Below are 22,081 nucleotides of genomic sequence, written 5' to 3'. Positions count from 1 at the left end.
AAAAAAAAAAAAAAAAAAAAAAATGCAGACACATCACGGGAAGATAAACATCAAATTCAAAACGTGTTTGCTCCTGGATACAGAGACAGAGAGAAAGAGAAAGAGAGAGAGAGGAAGAGAATTGGCTTGAAAGGTAGTAAGTACATAATTAGCGTCAACTTTAACCTTTCATTCCTTGTGAAAAATCTGAAATAACTATGAGAAAATAACTATGAGCAATAACATGTAACAAAGCTGGATGACAAGCACATGGACACTTATTCTTTCATTCTAGATAATTCTCTCTATCCTTGAGCTATTTCATTTAAAACAAACTTTTCAAGGTCACAGAGCTCAGAGGTGGCAGAACTTGCCTAGTTTTCTTTTAGGAAGTCTGGTTTTTTGAACCTATTTAAGGGCCTTCCAGCTATTTAAAAGAGAGGAGTCAAGTGAGGGCATAGTTGCAGTACAAAGTACTGACTGAGACCTCCCTGGTGCGGAACAGCCAAAGAGTCTTGGCGAAAGTTTTGGGTTTAACACGGCCCATCTTGTTGGCTTTCCTTTGAAGATGCTGTGCCCATTGGATCAGCAGTCTCAGCTACTAAAACTTTCCCACAAGTGATCTTATTATCCTCTTTCATTAAAGTGGCAAAGAACAAGATTTTCTCTAGCACTCACATATGCATCGGGGGTCTGTTTGGATCTAGCCACAGTCGAGCATCCCCCGGTCTCCTGAGTGTGCCCTGTGAACTGCTCCCCCTCATCTCTACCCTCTTAGGTTCCACCCATTCTCTAGAACCAGCCACACCTCTCATCCCCACGGAGGCTTTCCCAGATGCTCCAACCCTATGCAGTCACTTCCTTTTCAAAACCATTATAGCAGCTTATCTGCCATTTAGTATGTGCTGTCTTTTATTTCAGGTCTTCTTAAAACCCAAGAATCAATACACTTTAAAGCTAGCAGCGGTTTTACAGAACACATAGTCCAATTTCCTCTTTTTGCTAATGAGAAAATGGAAACCTAGAGATACTTGGTAAATGATAGAACCAAGACTAGACTCTACCCCTCCTTTGCCAGTATCTGGTATCATTTCACTGTGACATGTGTGTGTCCTGAGATGATGTCAGGTTCTTCCTGGACAGCAACTTGTTTGAATCTATAGCATGTGCATATTGGATCTTCAATAGCCATATGCACATGGTGACATGGTGCTTCACCAAACCACATAGGACAGGTGGAAGAGAAATAGTTTCTTGTGTAGAACAGAGTTTAAAGTTTTTAAAAAATTTTTAATGTAGCGGTGGCTCGTGTCTGTAATCCCAGCACTTTGGGAGGCCGAGGTAGCAGATCATGAGGTCAGGAGTTTGAGACCAGCTTAGCCAACATAGTGAAACCCCGTCTCTACTAAAAATACAAAAAATGAGCTGGGCGTGGTGACAGGTGCCTGTAATCCCAGCTACTTGGGAGTCTGAGGCAGGAGAATCGCTTGAAGCCGGGAGGTGGAGGTTGCAGTGAGCCGAGATCGCGCCACTGCACTCCAGCCCTGGCAACGGTGCGAGACTCTGTCTCAAAAAAAAAAAAAAAAAAAAAAAAAAAAAGTATTAATGTATTTCAAACCCTTACGTGTATAAAGTTTCCTTTAAAAAAGGATTACAAAACTTCTATTGGTCATATAAGATGTTCAGGTGTTTCTATTTTTGTTACTACAAGCAAAACAAAGTTAATTGCTCTTAACTTTGTTCCCTTAATTCCCTGCTAAGGGTAAGCTCAGGGAGGATTTATATGGACTAGTTCTGACCATTGTAGATTAAAGACATTTCTTTGAATTTCAGCAGAGAAACATTCTCCCATGCAGCCCTTTTACCAGTTAAGTTGAAGAAACTTAACTTTGTAGATATTGTTTTTAATTTCATTTCAGAAAAAAAGAACATTAAGAAGTCAATTTAATAAGCAAAATTATTTACATGATTTACCTTAATTTGGCAAGACGGATGGGAAAATATAGAAGAAAACAAAAGCAAATGTAAGAATACATACTTGGAACTGAACCAGTACTGTTAGCAGTAATTATGCAATTAGCAGTTATAATTACATTTTAAAAATCACCCTAAATTATCCAAGACCTATGATATGTGACATGGCACTTATCACCTTGAACAACTTCTCTGAATTCATTTTAAAACCGAGTACAGCACCCGTGGCATTTTCTTCCCAACTCATCCACCTGTGACCATGTTAAGAAGAAATTCCCTAAAATAGTTCAATCGAAGCTTACTGTGAACACTCTCACAACTTAATCAGTGTTCTACATGTTCATTTCAAGGTTATTCTGAGATCTCAGGAAGGGTTTGTGAGCTTCCTCAAATGCAAGAAGTCTCAGAGGAATTCATCCCCCTGAGCTCAGTGGAGACATTCCAGCCATGCGGGTCTCCTTCCTCCTCTCCACCACAGCCTTCCTCCTCTCTACCCCAGCCTTCCTCCTCCTTCTTCCTCCCTCACAGCAGAGATATGACAAACCCCACCCGCTTACAGTCGGTTCTCCTAATTCCACCCACAGGAGTGAAAAACCTAAAGAAAACACATTTATTTGTTTTAAAATGTAATTTACAGACAGCAGTTTCATGAAAAATGTTCTCACCCTCGTTGTGCTAGTTCACTGTATCTTCTTCTTCCAGACTTATTCCTTCCCGAATGACTACAGTTTTTGCTGGCATTCCTCTGAAAGTATACTTGAGATCCCTTAAAGAGTCAGAAAATCTACCTGAAATTGCAGGCAGCTTCCTGTTGGGCTCACGTTTTGCAGAATCCACGCTTGGTGTGCAGAAGGTGGGCAAGGTGTTTGAAAAAACAGGAAGCACCTGTGAATGTGTGACTTTATTTCTGGAAGCAGAAGGCTCCCTCTGAGATGGCTCTAGATGCTTCCTGCTCTTTCACCTATGAGCATTTTGCAAGGCCTTTCAGTACTTTGGGGGCTATGAACAGGCTTCCGAATGGCAGGATTATTTGGAAAATCTGGGACATGGTGGAAATTCATAGCTTTTCTATTTTTTTCATGCAACTTTCTTTTTTTTGTTGGGGGATGTTGGTTGACATGCGTGTAAATGAAGGTAGACTTTTAACTGCAATGGGGAAGTTAAAGCCAAATGAGAATTAGAGATGTGTATAGCTTTATGGGTGATTGCTTTCGTAAGAACATGTTTGTACTCATTGATTCCTTTACTCAGTAAACAGTATTGAGTGCAAGGCACTGAGATACTCCCTAGGAATCCACCGGGGACAAAACAGTGGTTGTGTGAAGTTTCATTCCCCTGTTTCAGTCCCAAAATCACCTACAAGAAAATGTTGTATTTCAAATTTGCATTTTTATATTTGCATGTGTCTGTATGATTTAGTGATGTGTTTAATTGAAATGCCACTGAAATAAGTCCCCTCCTCTGTATGAGGTACTCTAAATGACTGTTGGTGGCTGGCTATTCTAGCTTGGGCAGCCCCTGCCTGCCTTTTCAGGTCATGCATTTGGTGACATTAGTGGCTAATTAGGTTAATCCTGTTCCTTGACTGGAGAGACCACAGCTAACTGCTATCCTGCAAATGCACTCTTGGCTGTAGATCAACTGGACTGCAGCATGTGTCTGGATTATTAAAGACCTATTACCCGTCTTTGAGCAAAAAGTTTCAACAGCTTCTGTTCTAGTTTTTCAGTAGCTTTATTTTCATATCTGAGCAAAATCTGGCACAGAGTAAAGAATACAGCTCCCTCCCTCTTTTATATGTGTGTGGCCTCAACAAGTCATGTCACGGCCAGTTTGAAAATCTCCAAGTAAACAGTTCTGATTTGTTGGTAGGCTACACTGGAGAAAATGCAGAGGGGCTAGGGAGAAAGAAGACTGGGTCTAAAGTTTAGCTCTGCCACTTACTAGCTGTGTGAACTTGGGCAAGTCATTTAGCCTTTCTCCAAGACCACCTTTTTTCATGTGAATGGAAATAATTCTCATACTTACCCAAGCAAGTATCATGAGAACAAATTATATAAAGTATATAGAACATTATATAATATATATCCCCAGATTCTAGAGATGGATTTGCGTTTGAGCCAAGAGGCATGGGATTGATCTTGGAAAGGTCACCCTGGCCCTCTGTGCCCAAGACACCTCTAGCATAAAGACTGAACATGTCCTGTATTGGGCTCCTACACATTTACTGAGCACCCATATATGGGAGTCACCGAGCCAGAGACTATTGACACAGACAGAAGTGTCGGGTTCCTGTCCTCAACACAAATGAGGTTCCTCTATTTTATATCCGTTATTGGAAAAGGGAAGGGAAGATTTTCTAAGGTTAGAATGAAATTCTAAAGTAATTAATTGACTGCCAATCATTGTTAAAGGGCACTTTCCATGTTGTGTTATCAAGAGCACTGGCAGGCACGGGCAGACCAAGTGCCTTGAGTGGCTCTTCCACTTATTACATGGGTGACTTTGGGCAAGATACTTTGTTTTGCTAAATCTCAGTGTTTTTTGTAAAATGTGGACAATAGGAGCATGTTCCTGACAGGGTTCTTGAGAAAATTAATTGAATTAATAGGAGAGAAAGAGAGAGAGAGAGATTTTCTGTCTCCAACATATGCAAATTCTGTTTGCATATGTTGATACATTAGTCTGTTTTCCCACTACTATAAACACCCAAGACTGGGTAATTTAAAAGGAAAGAGGTTTAATTGACTCACAGTTCCACATGGCTGGGTAAATCTACAATCATGGTGGAAGGAGAAGGGGAAGCAACCACTTTCACAAGGCAGCAGGAAAGAGAGAGAGTGAAGGGGGAAGAGTCCCTTAGAAAACCATCAGATCTTGTGAGAACTCACTCACTATCAGGAGAGCAGCATGGGGAAACCACCTCTATGATCCAATCATCTCCCACTAAGTCCCTCCCCCAACATGTGTCAGTCACTATATTAGGCATTGGAGATACAAAGACGAAAGAAAATTCTGGACTTCAGTTGAATTAGAAAGGAAAGCACAAATAAGCAAATTGATTAGTACATGATGGATATTATAAGGAAAGCCTGGAAAAGGTCTCAAGAACAAGAGGAGAAATTTTACCATTCTACCTGGATGAGGTAAAGTGTTAAAATTTTAATTAAAGGGGTTCCAAAAGGCCCCAGGGGCAAAAAAAAAAAAAAAAAAAAAAAAAGGCTAATCAAGCTGTCCTCTTATCCCATGGGAAACACTGACCAAACAGGAGGGATTTTAGTACATCATTTTCTAATCAATGACATCTGGGATTTTCTCAAGTTGTGTAAAAGCAGCAGTAACTCAACAACAGAGAAGTGGTTGAGATGAAACAGGCATGCTTGGGGTTGGACAACCTGGTGCTTTATAAACTATGAATCAAACTATGTTTCTAATTTCTCTTGGTTTCAGGTTTCTCACATACAAAGTGGAGATAGTGGTGCCAGCCTTTCAGGTTATTGTGGGATAGGAGATAATATGCCTGACACACAGTAGGCACCCAGTATGTGTTAATGAATATTTCATCTGTAAGATAAAAGTTGTCCTGTCAGAGAATATAGAGGGTTTTTTAAAATTTGTGTTTGATTAGGTTTTTAAAATTTGTTTTGCTTGTAAAGACAAATCTTTCACCAATGCATGTGATTTCACCTCCTCTTATCTCCTCTGGACTCTACTATGCAAACATTTCCTTTATTTTATTTTTGACCAGGCTTATGACTAGTATGTACTAGCACAGTGATCCTGCCTTTACTTCCCCTCCACCATCTCATTCCCTTCACACTTCAAAATTAGTTGGGAGTTATTAGGGGCTGAATTGTGTCCCACCTCCTGCCCTGCAAATTTATATGCTAAAGTCTGTGTTGGTCAGCGTTCTCCAGAGAAACAGAAGCAATAAGATATAGATTAAAATATAGATATATAAAAACAGCTTTATTATGAGGGCTTGGCTTGTGTGATTATGAAGGATAAGAAATCCCACCATCTGCCATCTGCAAGCTGGAGGCCCAGAAAGCTAATGGTATAGTTCCAGTTCAAGCCCACAGCCCATAGAACCAGGACAGCCAATGGTGTAAGTCCCAATCTGAGTTTGAAGGCCCAAAAACTAGGAGCACTGATGTTCAAGGGCAGAAGATGGACGTCCCAGCTCAGGAAGAGACAGTGAATTCACTCTTCCTTTGCCTTTTTGTCCTACTTGGGCCCTCAGTGGATTGGATGCCCAACCACACTGGGGAGAGTGGTTCTTCTTGGCTCAGTTTATGAATTCAAATGTTAATCTCTTCCAAAAATACCATCATGAACACAACCAGAAATAAATTTTCCAGCTCTCTGGGCATCCCTTAGCTCAGCCAAGTTGACACAAAAAATTAGCCATCACAAGTTTTTAACACCTGTGCCTCTGAATGTGACCTTATTTGGAAATAGGATCATTGGCTATGTAATTATATTAAGGTCATACTGGAGTATGGAGGACTGCTAATCTAATATAACTGATGTCCTTATATAAAGGGGTAATGAGGATGCAGACACACATGCAGGAAGAATGCCATGGAAAGATAAAGGCAGTGACTGGAGCAATGTGTCTATAAGCCAAAGAATGTTAAGCTGGGCCAGGCCAAGGTAGCTCATGGCCTGTAATCCCAGCACTTTGGGAGGCTGAAGCAGGAGGATTGCTTTAACCCATGAGTTTAAGACCAGTGAAGGGAATATAGTGAGATATAATCTGTACAAAAAAATTTAAAAATCAGCCAAGCATGGTGGTGCACACCTGTAGTTCCAGCTACTCAGGAGGCTGACGTGGGAGGATCGCTTGAGCCCAGAAGGCAGGAGTTGCAGTGAACTGAGATCGTGCCACTGCACTCCTCCCTGGGTGACAGGGAGAGATCCTGTCTCAAAAGAAAAGAAAAAAAAAGAATGACAAGATGGTCAGCAAATCATCAGAAGCTAAGAGCAAGGCATGGAACAGATTCTTACAGTCCTCAGAAGGGATGAAACCTGTTGACACTTTGATTTTAGATATCTGGATTCCAGAACTGTGAGAGGGTACATTTCTGTTGTTTGTGCCACCAAGTTTGTGGTACTTAGTTATGGCAGCCCTAGCAACTAATACAGGGCTCCAACAGAAGCTGGATGCATGGGGATCAGGGTCTTGAAAGACTAGTAATACTCCAGGTATTGAGTCAGATCAATTAGAGGACCCAATTCTCCATCCCTCCCTGTATCCATATTTTTTTGCCACATAATTGTGCCACTCCTCCAACTCGAGGTAGTAACTTTCTCTGCCCCTGGACTTAGTGACTTGCTTTGGACCACGAAATATGAGCAGACATGACATGGCATTGGTCCTGAGCCTAGTGATAAAGGCAGTGATTGGAGTGATATATCTACAAGTTAAAGAATGCCAAGCTGGGCCAGGCCATGGTAGCTCATTCCTGTAATCCCAGCACTTTGGGAGGCCAAGGCAGGAAGATCGCTTGAGCCCATGAGTTCAAGACCAACAAAGGCAATATAGTGAGGCATTGTCTCTACAAAACAATTTAAATATTAGCCAAGTATGGTGGCACATGCCACCTTGAGAGGTCTTGTTTATTCCTACTTTTCCTATTTCCATAGTCAACAGAAGACAGTGCTCCATTTTGTCTGTTGGTCTCAGGAAAAACATGAGGATCTCCTGGAGAGGAGTCACCTCAGCAAAGGTGTCTCCATTAACTCTCAAGTTTATGAAAATAAATACTTACTTTTAAAACTATTGAGATTTTGAGGTTTGTAATGCAACAATCATTGACTAATTCAGCTACTTTCATTTTCTTATTTTCTTCTAGTCTAGTTTTGCCTATTGAATATTATATTTTATTATTAATTTTATTTCATGTTTACCAAGAAGGTATTACAAAGTATTAATTATTAAAAGAGGGCATTGGGTCAGATAGAGATAAGAACTAATGTACTGAATGATCTCTTAGAGTTTCTGCAATATCTATATATCTTGGGCTCTTAAATGTTGAATGCAATAAGAGCTTTAGTATCTTAAATTTTCAGTATGGAAAGAAAGTTGGTTATTTAAAACTTTTTGTAAAATACCCAAATGTGAACTCAATTGTGTTATTTAACTTTCCTAAACCTCAGTTTCCTCATTTATGACATGAAAATAATAATATTGACTTATAAGGATTCCTGTGGGTATAAAATTTATTATCATGTTAAGTAAGAATGACAGTAGATAAGCTGGGTTCAGTTTTCAAAGATGTCTTCAGGCTGTAATGGCAAGAAAGCTAATAAGATCGGTGGTGGAGACAAAGTTATGTGTCTCCCATAGCATTTCCTCTTTCTGGAAATTCATGGAAATCTACTGTTTTAGCTAATGAAATATGTAAGCCACTCCCCGAATTGGCCTTTAAAATCAGAGTGACCCTCCAGTCCTCACTTTCACAGCTCCAAGTGACCTTTGGAGCCATGGGGACCTACTGACTTGGCTATGAGATGGAGAATGGTCTTCAGACTCTCATCCAACTGTGGGGTGAGCAAATAAACTTTTATTATGGTTGAGTTTTGGGGGTATGTTTGTTGGGGCAATGTTTTAGTCCCTTTGTATTGCTATAAAGGAATACCTGAGGCTGGGTAACTTATAAAGAAAAGAGGTTTGTTTGGCTCACAGTTCTGCAGGTTGTACAAGAGGCATGGTACCAGCATCTGCTTTCTGGTGAGGGTTTCAGGCTGCTTCCACTTATGGCAGAAGGTGAAGGGGAGCCAGAGTGTGCAGAAGTCACATGGTGACAGAACAAGAGAGGAATGGAAGGTGTCAGACTCTTTTTTAAAACCAGCTCTCGGAGAATTCTCTTGGGAACTAATAGAACGAGAACTCACTCATTAACAGGAGGAAGGCACAAAGCCATTCAGGAGAGATCTGTCCCCATGGCCCAAACACCTCTCATTAGGCCCCACCTCCAACATTAGAGATCAAATTTCAACATGAGGTTTGAAGAGTCAAATATCCAAACTATAGCAGGCAACACACATGGCTTTCTCTAACCAGTACAAGATCTTAGACCACAATCACGGAAGATGGTCTTTGGTGAAGGGAAATGATAACTCCCTTCTACACTAAGCATTTAGATTGCTGGTTTGCTTCTAAGCTCCACACTTTAAGAGAGACAATTTTGTTGAAGAAGAAAAAAAACAGTATGATGAAGGAAGGAAAGATCTGCAAATCGTGATATTATCAGAAAACATTGAAAACTATAACACTCCACAAATATCCTGGAGAAAAGAATATTTGTGGAGCATTTTAGTTGTCTTTAAATGGTTGAAGTTTGGGGCAGAAATTGTTTTCTATCTGGTTGCAGGTGTCAGCATTTAAGAAAATGAGCTAAATAGAGTAGGATTGATTTTGGTTTGACATACAGGGGAAATTCCATTCTCTCTCTGAAAATGGCAAGGACTACTTCTTGAGAGAATATGTACCTTATTACCGGATGTGCCAAGTAATATCTTGAGAACCACTTATAGGGGACGTTGTAAGAGGAATTTATATATTAGATAAAAGGTTGAATTATGTGGCTTTTACGTTTCCTTCAGCCTCAAAGTGTGTGTTCCTAAGAACTATCACCTTGGATATTTCAGTTTTTAAAATTATACTTTTGCATACTTCAATTTGTTTAAATCAAGGCACACTTGTAATACAGGGCAATACATATATACAGTTGCTCACAGCAGGATCAATTTGGATTCAGGCTGACACTGTGCTCCTCTTCTGCAATCTAATTCAGATATAGACAGCGGTGAACTGACAATAGAGCAGCATGTGGACTTTTAGCTCCTCTTGGGGAATGGAGGATGTGCAACCAAACAGGTGGCTTCAATTAGGAGAGCAGCTGCTGCCAGGAAAAACCAGAGGGAAATCATCAAACCACCAAGGAAGCAACGACAGGTAGATGGGGTCAGTCCTGGGATCCCCTGGAGCTTCGCCAGAGAACACGGCCCCACTAGGCCAGCATAGCTAAGATTAATTGAAAAGAAAGGCAGTAAAGCATTGAGTTCTATAGGTATATCTGTTGGTGATAAAGCTGACTTCCCTTTCAAAGCTGCAATGCAAAGTTTAAAAAAAGAAAAAAGAAAAATAGAGAGCATGAGACTGCTATTTAATGAGATGACAACAGAGATGTGCTTGAGATAATGACTTCCAAATTGTGAATGAGTCTGTAAAACCCTGAGTGCAGCCCATCTGACTATGCTTAGAGTGTTCTCCGTGTACTTTGGAGCTTTCCTGCCCCCATGCCTGCTCGAATACAAGGCTAATTCATTTGTTTGAGTTATCCTTGAATACCCCCTTGCTATCTTTTCAGAGTGCAACAACAAAGGGCATGTTCTCTAAAAGCAAGGCCAGGAACAAACCCTTTTAAAAGCATTGAGAGTTAATTTTAATGGGAATGGAATGGTCAAGGAGAAAGACAAATGGGAACATATCTGTGTTTGGCAGCTGCTTTAATTTATTTCCTATTAATGCAATCCCCTTCAAAGTCTCTGATCCTAGAAGCATTTCCAAGAATCATTTTTAATTGGGGCAGATTCTACACAACCAAAGCATATGAGAAGGTGATACTTAGGAGCTAATTCAGGCAGCTCTCCCTGTCTCCTCTGAAGAACAAGAATTCAATAATCAAGAAGCCATGACTTGGTAAAAATGGTAGTCTAAGTAAGTATCTTCTCTATTATTTTGATTAATATTTTAAAATGTCTGTGGAACCTGTGAGTAAAAGGCCTAGTCATTGTCCAACTCAGATGACTCCTGACTTACTCGGAGCTGTGATTAAACCCCCTGCTGCTGCAGTGGTGACTTGGGAAAGCTCTGCCACTGCTTGGTTAGCATCGCCACAAAACCACGACGATCACTCTCATGTTCCCAAAAGGTCTCAAAGACGATATTCCATTCCTGTCACATTTTTGTTTCATGGAATTCAGATATTCAGGAAAATGCCTTTGTAAAACTTGATTGGCAGGCACAGACATTTCGGTTCAAGGGCAGAATTTCTGATCACTTCTACTGGGATCAACAGAAGAAGTAGAAAATGAGAAATGATAACAACAAAAAAAACGTAAAAAAGCAAGCAAGTTGTTGAGGAGAATCAGAGTTTTATTGGAAGGTTCAAGAAGACAAAAATGAACTAATGTAAACTAAAAAATAAACTGAGTTATCTATACCTTCTATGAGGGCAGAGGGAACATGAACTTTGAGCTACAAGATATAGCCAAAATTAGAGGGACGCCCCTCTCTGCAGACCTTATGCAGCTCACAAATCCTAAAATATTTGCTATCTGAACTTTTACAGAAAAATTTGGTTGATCCTTAATCCAGAAATAACCACCATTATTTTGGTGCCTCTTCTTTCCAATCTCTATTGAGCACTAGTGCAAATTTTTAAGAAAACAAAGTCTGTGATACTGCTGTTTATAGTTTTTATTGACATATAATATTTGTGCATATTTATAAAAAATGTGATATTTTGTTAAATGTATGGAATATGTAATGATTAAGTCAGGATACTTAGAATATCCACCACCTTCTTTATCATTTCTATGTGTTGGAAACCTTTCAAGTCTTCTCTTCTAGCTATTTTGAAAAATACAATACATGACTGTTAACTACAGTCACCCTACTCTGCTATTGAATATTAGAACTCATTCCTTCTATCTGTGTGTTTGTGCCATTAACCAGCCTCTCTTCTTTCCTCCACCTCCACATATACGCTTCCCAACCTCTGGTATCTATCATTCTACTCTCTACCTCCCTGAGATAACCTTTTTTTTAGCTACCATATATGAATGAGAGCCTATAATATTTGTCTTTCTGTGCCTGGCTTATTTCACTGAACATATTGTCCTGCACTACCATCCATGTTGCTGCAGGTGACATGATTTCATTCTTTTTTATGGCTGAATACTATTCCATCGTATATATAATAGCATATTTTCTTTTCTTTATCTGTTCATCTCTTGATGGACAATTTAGTTGATTCCATATCTTTGCTATTCTGTATACTGCTGCAATAAACGTAGGGGTGCAGGTGTCTCTTTGATATACTGATTTCCTTTTATTGGGGGTATGAATAGACAGCAGTGGGATTGCTGGATTGTATGGCAGTTCTATTTTTAGCTCTTTGAGAAATCTCTCTGTAATGTTTTCCATGGTGGCTGTACTGGTTTACATTCCAACCAACATTGTTCTATATAGTTTTGTATCTTGTGGTTTTTTTCCACTTTGATATTACATCATGAATATTTTCCCAAGTCATTAAATTAAAAAAAAAATGAAAGTCCATTTACATTTGTACAAGCCAAATGTAAACAACTACATTTATGGGACAGTGCCCTTAGTAGTTAGTCCTATTTCCCCATGAGTTTAATATTTTAATCTGTTTATCTTTTAAAAATTATTTTTAATTGTGTTAAAATACACATAACAAAATATACCACTTTAGGCATTTTTAAGTGTGCAGTGCAGTGAGGTTAAGTACATTCACATTCACATTGTTGTGCAGTCATCTCCACCTCCACCATTCTTCTCTAGAACTCTTCTTTTTTTCTTTTTTTTTTTTTCTGTTTAACTTTTATTTTAAGTTCAAGGGTACATGTGCAGAGTTGTTATATAGGTAAACTTGTGTCATGGGGGTTTGTTGTACAGGTTATTTCATTACTCAGGTACTAAGCCTAGCACCCATGGTTATGTTTCCTGATCCTCTCCCTCCTCCCATCCTCCACCCTCTGATAGGCCCCAATGTGTGTTGTTTCCTTCTATGTGTCCATGTGTTCTCATCATTTAGCTCCCACTTATAAATGAGTACATGCAGTATTTGGTTTTCTGTTCCTATGTTAGTTTGCTAAGGATAATGACCTCCAGCTCCATCCATGTAGAACTCTTTTTATCTTGAAAAAAAAATGAAACTTTGTACCCATCGAACAATAACTCCCTATTCTACCCTTTCTACTAAAAGCATTATTTTGAATCGTCATTGTATTAGTCCATTCTCACGCTGCTATAAAGAACTGCCCGAGACTGGGTAATTTATAAACGAAAGAAGTTTAATGGACTCAGAGTTCTGCATTGCTGGGGAGGCCTAAGGCAACTTACAATCATGGCAGAGGGCAAAGGAGAGGTAGACACCTTCTTCACAAGGCAGCAAGAAGAAGTGCAAAGTGAAGGGGAAGAGCCCCTTATAAACCCATCAGATCTCATGAGAACTCACTCACTATCGTGAGAATAGCATGAGGGAGACCACCTCATAATCCAATTGCCTTCACCTGGTCCTGCCCTTGACACGTGGGGATTATGAGGATTACAATTCAAGGTGAGATTTGGGTGGGGACACAGAGCCAAACCATATCAGTTACATAGTATTTATTTTGGTTTTACATTTCCTGGCTCTTTTCATTTGGTGCTTTTCTATCGATATTAGAAATAAAAGTTATTTTTTGAGTCCTGCTATTTGGAGTAATGAACGGACAGTAACAAAAGTCTTATAGAAGAACAGTCAAGAGTGGTTATGGTGGCAAGTTTTGAAAATTTAAATTTTTACTATGAGATTGTACATAATGTAACTAAAAGGTGGTTTGAGGTTTGATAGAAAGTTTCAGGATAGTCCGGGAAACAAATTGCATGGAGTGAGGGTGACACCAGGGAGCTTGAGTGTCCCTCTGTCTAGATTAAACCTGTGCTTCACCACCTCCCATTTCCATACCCAGCACCCAGGCATTGCTCTGGATCTGAAAATCCCCACACCACCCCCTCCACACCAGAAAGCAGCCTAGAAGAGGAGGAAGAGAAAACAAAAGGAGTCAGGGATGACTCCTACTCCAGGACTGCTGACACTTAGAGATGTGGCCATAGAATCCTCTTGGGAGAAGTGGCCATGCCTGGAGCCTCTCCTCAGAGAGCTTTATGCAGAGATGTGATGTTGAAGAACCATAGGAACTTTATCTTCCTGGGAATCTCTCTTTTTGACCTGGGTAGTATCTCCATATTGGAGCAAGGGAAAGAGCCTTGGACTGTAGAGAGCCAAGTGCAAATAGCAAGAAACTGAAATGGGTGAGAATGGATCAAATGTGGGATCACAGGCCCTTCCTTATGGTCTCTGGGAAAGAACCAATTGTATGAGATGACCCATTTCATTAGGTGAAGATCATTTCTCTCCACGTTTCTGGAAGAAGAAGGACTCCACCTTTGAAAATTAAATATTGTCTGAATGAGAGAGCATTTGGCAGAGGCTGAGAACAAAATAAAACGATGATGCCACTCATCGTGCTTATTGTGTTCAGGGTGCCTTTCTCCTCACAGGAGGGCACTGTGGGTTAAAGGAAAGAAATGCTCTACCAGCTGACCATGATATAGAACAGGCCAAACCCTTAGGACACTGGGATTTTTATGGGGGTAGAGTAACAAGTTGTTAGGTACTGATTATGTGGTAGAAATAATGCAGGAGAAAATGGCTACATTCTCCACGGAAGGGCAATAATAGTTGCATAGCAAAGGTTGATGAAAATTGGTCTCATTTTGAAATTGAAGAAAGAACAGTTATCAGGGTGGAGAGTTCAATTTCAAAAACTAGAACGGCATGTTCTTGAGTAGGATTCACATTTTAACTGTTAGCATAACAATCTGTTACTCTTATTCAGAATGTATTAGAGATCAAGTGTTTTAACTAATAAATTTTAACATTATTTCATAAAAGAAAGAAAAGAAAGTTTTGGAATGGTGTAATTCTGATCCCGTGACTTAAAAATTAGGACTAGTTAACCACTCTGTGTCTCAATGTTCTTATCTGAAAACCAAGGGTAATAAAACTGATAGGCGGGAAAGACCAAGATGACCAAATAGAAACAGCTCCCGTCTGCAGCTCCCAGCAAGACCAATGCAGAAGGCAGGTGATTTCTGCATTTCTATCTGAGGTGTCCAGTTCATCTCACTGGGACTGGTTAGGCAGTGGGTGCAACCCATGGAGAACAAGCAGAAGCAAGTTGGGGCATTGCTTCACCCAGGAAGTGCAAGGAGCCAGGAGACCTCCCTCCCCCAGCTAAGGGAAGCAGTGAGGGACTGTGCTACCTGGCCAGAGTACTACTTTTCCTACAGATTTTGGCAATCTGTGGATTAGGAGATTCCATCATGAGCTACCACCACCAGGGCCCTGGATTTCAAGCACAAAACTGGGCGGCTCTTCGGGCATGCACTGAGCTATAAGAGTTTTTTCTTACTCCAGTGGTGCCTGGAACTCCACTGAGACGGCAGAATTGTCCACTCCTCTGGAAAGGGGGTTGAAGCCAGGGAACCATGTGGTCTCACTCAGTGGGCCCCACTTCCATGGAGCCCAGCAAGCTAAGAACCACTGGCTTGAAATTCCCACTGTCAGCACAGCAGTCTGGAGTCAGCCTGGGACAATCAAGTTTGGTGGGGAAGGGGTGACTGCCATTACTGTGGCTTTAGTAGGCAGTTTTCCCCTGATGGTGCTAAGGAGACTGGGAGGTTTGGACTGGGCAGCTGTGGTCAGACTGCTTCTCTAGATTCCTCCTCACTGGGCAGGGCATCTCTGCAGGAAATCTAGCAACTCTAGTCAGGGACTTACAGACAGAACTCTCATCTCCCTAGGACAGAGAACCTGGGAAAAGGGAGGTTGCAGTAACAGCTTCAGCAGACTTAATCTTTCCTACCTGCCAGCTCTGAAGAGAGCAGCTGATCCTAACAAGGGGAATTCTCCCATCACAGTGCACCAGCTCTGCTAATGGACAGCTCTGCCTCCCCAAGTGGGTCCCTGACCCTGTGCCTCCTGACTGGGAGAGAACTCCCAACAGGGGTCAATAGACACCTCATACAGGAGAGTTCTGGCTAGTGTCAGGCTGGTGCCCCTCTGGAACAAAGCTTCCAGGAGAAGGAGCAGGCAGTAATCTTTGCTGTTCTGAAGCCTCCACTGGTGATACCCAGGCAAACAGGGTCTGGAGTAGACCCCCAGAAAACTGCAGCAGACCAGCAGTAGAGGGGCCTGACGGTTAAAAGAAAAACTAACAAACAGAAAGCAACAACAACAACATCAACAAAAGCACCCCTCCCAAAAAAAAAAAAACCCCATTCAAAGGTCATCAGCCTCAAAATGAAAAGTAGATAAATCCGTGAAGATGAGGAAAAACCATTGCAAAAATGCTGAAAATTCTAAAAGCCAGAATGCTTCTTCTCTTCCAAATGATCGCAACAGCTCTCCAGCAAGGGCACAGAACTGGATGGGAATGAGATGGGTGAATTGACAGAAGTGGCCTTCAGAAGGTGGGTAATAACAAACTCCACTTAGTTAAAGGAGCATGTTCCAACCCAATGCAAAGAAGCTGAGAACCTTGATAAAAGGTTACAGGAGTTCCTAACTAGAATAACCAGTTTAGAGAGGAACATAAATGACCTGATGGAGCTGAAAAACACAGCATGAGAACTTCATGAAGCATACGCAAGTAGCAGCAGCAGAATCGATAAAGTGGAAGAAAGGATATCAGAGTTTGAAGGCCATCTTGCTGAAAAAGGCATGCAGACAAGATTAGAAAAGAAAAGAATGAAAAGGAATGAATAAAACCTCCAACAAATAAGGGACTATGTGAAAACACCAAACCTATGATTGATTGGAGTACCTGAAAGAGATGGGGAGAATGGAACCAAGTTGGAAAATAGACTTCAAGATATTATCCAGGAGAACTTCTCCAACCTAGAAAGACAGGCCAACATTCAAATTCAGGAAATACAGAGAACATCACTAAGATACTCCACAAGAAGATCAACCTCAAGACACATTATCATCAGATTCTCCAAAGTCGAAATGAAGGAAAATGTTAAGGGCAGCCAAGAGAAAGATGAGGTCACCTACAAAGGGAAGCCCATCAGAATAACAGCGGATCTCTCAGCAGAAACCCTACAAACCAGAAGAGAGTGGGGCCAATTTTCACATTTGTAAAGAAAAAAATTTTCAATCCAGAATTTCATATCCAGTCAAACTAAGCTTCCAAAGGGAAGGAGAAGTAAAATCCTTTCCAGACAAGAAAATGATAAGGGATTTTGTTACCACCAGGCCTGCCTTGAAAGAGCACCTAAAGGAAGCACTAAATGTGGAAAGAAAAGCCAGCACCAGCCACTGAAAAAACACACCCAAATTTTAAGACCAATGACACTATGAAGACACTGCATCAACTAGTGTGCAAACTAACCAGCTAGCATCATGATGACAGGATCAAATTCACACATAACAATATTAATCTTAAATGTAAATGGGCTAAATACCCCAATTAAAAGACACAGACTGGCATATTGTACAAAGAGTCAAGACCCATTGGTGTGCTGTATTCAGAAGACCCATCTCATGTGCAAAGACACACATAGGCTCAAAATAAAGGGATGGAGGAAAATTTACCAAGCAAATGGAAAGCAAAAAAATAAATAAATAAAAAATAAAAAAATTAAAAAAAAACGCAGGGGTTGCAATTCCAGTCTCTGATTAAACAGATTTTAAACCAACAAAGATCAAAAAAGACAAAGAAGGGCATTACATAATGGTAAAGGGATCAATGCAACAGGAAGAGCTAACAATCCTAAATATAAATACACCCAATACAGGAGCACCCAGATTCATATAACAAGTTCTTAGAGACCTACAAAGAGACTTAGACTGTCACACAATGACAATGGGAGACTTTAACACCCCACCATCAATACTAGATCAACAAGAGAGAATATTTACAAGGATATTCAGGACTTTAACTCAGCTCTGAATTAAGTGGACCTAATAGACATCTGCAGAACTCTCCAACTCAAATCAATAGAATATACATTCTTCTCAGTGCCACATGGCACTTATTCTAAAATCACCACATAATTTCAGCAAATGCAAAAAAATCCTGAAATCATAACAAACAGTTTCTCAGATGACAGTGCAATCAAATTAGAACCCAGGATTAAGAAACTCACTCAAAACCACACAACTACATGGAAATTGAACAGCCTGTTCCTGAATGATTCCTGGGTAAATAATGAAATTAAGGCAGAAATCAAGAAGTCCTTTGATACCAATGAGAACAAAGAGACAATGTACCAGAATCTCTGGGACATGGCTCACGTGGTGTTAAGAGGGAAATCTAAATGCCCATATCAGAAAGCTGATAAGATTTCAAATTGACACCCTAACATCACAATTAAAAGAACTAGAGAAGGAAGAGCAAACAAATCCAAAGCTAGCAGANCAACCTAGAAAGACAGGCCAACATTCAAATTCAGGAAATACAGAGAACATCACTAAGATACTCCACAAGAAGATCAACCTCAAGACACATTATCATCAGATTCTCCAAAGTCGAAATGAAGGAAAAATGTTAAGGGCAGCCAAGAGAAAGATGAGGTCACCTACAAAGGGAAGCCCATCAGAATAACAGCGGATCTCTCAGCAGAAACCCTACAAACCAGAAGAGAGTGGGGCCAATTTTCACATTTGTAAAGAAAAAAATTTTCAATCCAGAATTTCATATCCAGTCAAACTAAGCTTCCAAAGGGAAGGAGAAGTAAAATCCTTTCCAGACAAGAAAATGATAAGGGATTTTGTTACCACCAGGCCTGCCTTGAAAGAGCACCTAAAGGAAGCACTAAATGTGGAAAGAAAAAGCCAGCACCAGCCACTGAAAAAACACACCCAAATTTTAAGACCAATGACACTATGAAGACACTGCATCAACTAGTGTGCAAACTAACCAGCTAGCATCATGATGACAGGATCAAATTCACACATAACAATATTAATCTTAAATGTAAATGGGCTAAATACCCCAATTAAAAGACACAGACTGGCATATTGTACAAAGAGTCAAGACCCATTGGTGTGCTGTATTCAGAAGACCCATCTCATGTGCAAAGACACACATAGGCTCAAAATAAAGGGATGGAGGAAAATTTACCAAGCAAATGGAAAGCAAAAAAATAAATAAATAAAAAATAAAAAAATTAAAAAAAAACGCAGGGGTTGCAATTCCAGTCTCTGATTAAACAGATTTTAAACCAACAAAGATCAAAAAAGACAAAGAAGGGCATTACATAATGGTAAAGGGATCAATGCAACAGGAAGAGCTAACAATCCTAAATATAAATACACCCAATACAGGAGCACCCAGATTCATATAACAAGTTCTTAGAGACCTACAAAGAGACTTAGACTGTCACACAATGACAATGGGAGACTTTAACACCCCACCATCAATACTAGATCAACAAGAGAGAATATTTACAAGGATATTCAGGACTTTAACTCAGCTCTGAATTAAGTGGACCTAATAGACATCTGCAGAACTCTCCAACTCAAATCAATAGAATATACATTCTTCTCAGTGCCACATGGCACTTATTCTAAAATCACCACATAATTTCAGCAAATGCAAAAAAATCCTGAAATCATAACAAACAGTTTCTCAGATGACAGTGCAATCAAATTAGAACCCAGGATTAAGAAACTCACTCAAAACCACACAACTACATGGAAATTGAACAGCCTGTTCCTGAATGATTCCTGGGTAAATAATGAAATTAAGGCAGAAATCAAGAAGTCCTTTGATACCAATGAGAACAAAGAGACAATGTACCAGAATCTCTGGGACATGGCTCACGTGGTGTTAAGAGGGAAATCTAAATGCCCATATCAGAAAGCTGATAAGATTTCAAATTGACACCCTAACATCACAATTAAAAGAACTAGAGAAGGAAGAGCAAACAAATCCAAAGCTAGCAGAAGACAAGAAATAACAAAGATCAGAGCAGAACTGAAGGAGATATAGAGACACAAAAACCCTTCAAAAAATCAAGGAATCCAGGAGCTGGTTTTTAAAAAAATTAACCAATAGATAGACTGTTAGCTAGACTAATAAAGAAGAAAAGAGAGAAGAATCAAACAGACACAATAAAAAATGATAAAGGGGATATCACCACCAATCCCACAGAAATACAAATTACCATCAGAGAATACTATAAACACCTCTGTGCAAATAAATGAGAAAATCCACAAGAATTGGATACATTCCTGGACACATACACCCTACCAAGACTAAACCAGGAAGAAGTCAAATCCCTCATAGACCAATAAAAGTTCTGATATGGAGGCAGTGATTAATAGCCTACCAACCAAAATAGCCCAGGACCAGATGAATTCACAGCCAAATTCTACCAGAGGTACAAAGAGGAGCTGGTACCATTCCTTCTGAAACTATTCCAAACAATTGAAAAGGAGGGACTCCTCCCTCACTCATTTTATGAGGCCAGCATTATCCTGATACCAACCTGGTAGAGACCCAACAAAAGAAGAAAACTGTAGGCCAATATTTCTGATGAACATTGACATGAAAATCCTCAATAAAATACTGGCAAACTGAATCCAGCAGCACATCAAAAGCTTATCCACTATGATTAAGTGGACTTCATCCCTGGGATGCAAGACTGGTTCAACATAAGCAAATCAATAAACATAATCCATCACATAAACAGAACCAATGACAAAAACCACATGATTATCTCAATAGATGTAGAAAAGGCCTCCAATAAAATTCAACATCCCTTCATGCTAAAAACTTTCAATAAACTAGGCATTGATGCAATGTATCTCAAAATAATAAGAACTATTTATGAGAAATCCATAGCCAGTATCATACTGAATGGGCAAAAGCTGAAAGTGTTCTTTTTGAAAACCCGCACAAGACAAGGATGCCCTCTCTCATTACTCCGATTCAACATAGCATTGGAAGTTCTGGCCAGGGCAATCCAGCAAGAGAAAGAAATAAAGGATATTCAAATAGGAAGACAGGAAGTCAAATTGTCTCTGTTTGGAGATGACATGATTGTACATTTAGAAAATCCCATTCTCTCAATACAAAAACTCCTCAAACTGATAAGCAACTTCAGCAAAATCTCAGGATACAAAATCGATGTGCAATAATCACAAGCATTCCTAAACACCAACAATAGACAAGCAGAGAGCCAATTTATGAATGAACTCCCATTCACAATCGCTAAAAAGAGAATGAAATACTCAGGAATACAGCTAACAAGGGATGTGAAAGACCTCTTCAAGGAGAACTACCAACCACTGCTCAAGGAAATAAGAGAGGACACAAACAAATGGAAAAACATTCCATCCTCATGGATAGGAAGAATCAATATTATGAAAATGGCCGTACTGCCCAAAGTAATTTATAGATTCAGTGTTATTCCCATCAAACTTCCATTGACATTCTTCACAGAATTAGAAAAAAATACTTTAAATTTCATATGTAACCAAAAAAGAGCCTGGATAGCCAAGACAATCCTAAGCAAAAAGAACAAAGCTGGAAGCATCACGCTACATGACTTCAAACTATACTACAAGGCTACAGTAACCAAAACAACATGGTACTGGTACCAAAACAGACATATAGACCAATGGAACAGAACAGATGCCTCAGAAATAACACCATGCATCTACAATCATCTGATGTTTGACAAACTTCACAAAAACAAGCAATGGAGAAAGGAGTATCTATTTAATAAATGATATTGGGAAAACTGACTAGCCACATACAGAAAACTGAAACTGGACCCCATTCTTACACTTTATACAAAAATTAACTTTAAGATGCATTAAAGACTTAAATGTAAAACTCCAAACCATAAAAACCCTATAAGAAAACCTAGGCAATACCATTCAGGACATAGGCATAGGCATAGGCAAGGACTTCATGACAAAAACGCCAAAAGCAATTGCAACAAAAGCCAAAATTGACAAATGGGATCTAATTAAACTAAAGAGCTTCTGCACCACAAAATAAACTAGCATCGGCCGGGCGCGGTGGCTCAAGCCTGTAATCCCAGCACTTTGGGAGGCCGAGACGGGCGGATCACGAGGTCAGGAGATCGAGACCATCCTGGCTAATACGGTGAAACCCCGTCTCTACTAAAAAATACAAAAAACTAGCCGGGCGACGAGGCGGGCGCCTGTAGTCCCAGCTACTCGGGAGGCTGAGACAGGAGAATGGCGTGAACCCGGGAGGCGGAGCTTGCAGTGAGCTGAGA

At 40.0% G+C, this 22,081-nt stretch overlaps 1 long non-coding RNA gene across 1 annotated transcript in view; it reads right to left on the bottom strand.

The window, feature by feature from the left end:
- LOC108532273 (uncharacterized) overlaps nucleotides 1-2,761 on the bottom strand; it is a 39,658-nt gene extending 36,897 nt beyond the window's left edge. The window contains exon 1 of the long non-coding RNA XR_001886399.1: nucleotides 2,619-2,761. This is a non-coding gene — a long non-coding RNA (uncharacterized LOC108532273). The remainder of the gene's footprint in view (nucleotides 1-2,618) is intronic.
- Nucleotides 2,762-22,081: the final 19,320 nt, after the last annotated feature.

Source organism: Rhinopithecus bieti, unplaced genomic scaffold (genome assembly GCF_001698545.2).
Source record: "Rhinopithecus bieti isolate Rb0 unplaced genomic scaffold, ASM169854v2 scaffold_9919, whole genome shotgun sequence".
Classification (NCBI taxonomy): Eukaryota; Metazoa; Chordata; class Mammalia; order Primates; family Cercopithecidae; genus Rhinopithecus; species Rhinopithecus bieti.
Note: the sequence above shows the minus strand (reverse complement) of the source record. Positions and strands in the feature narration are given on the sequence as shown.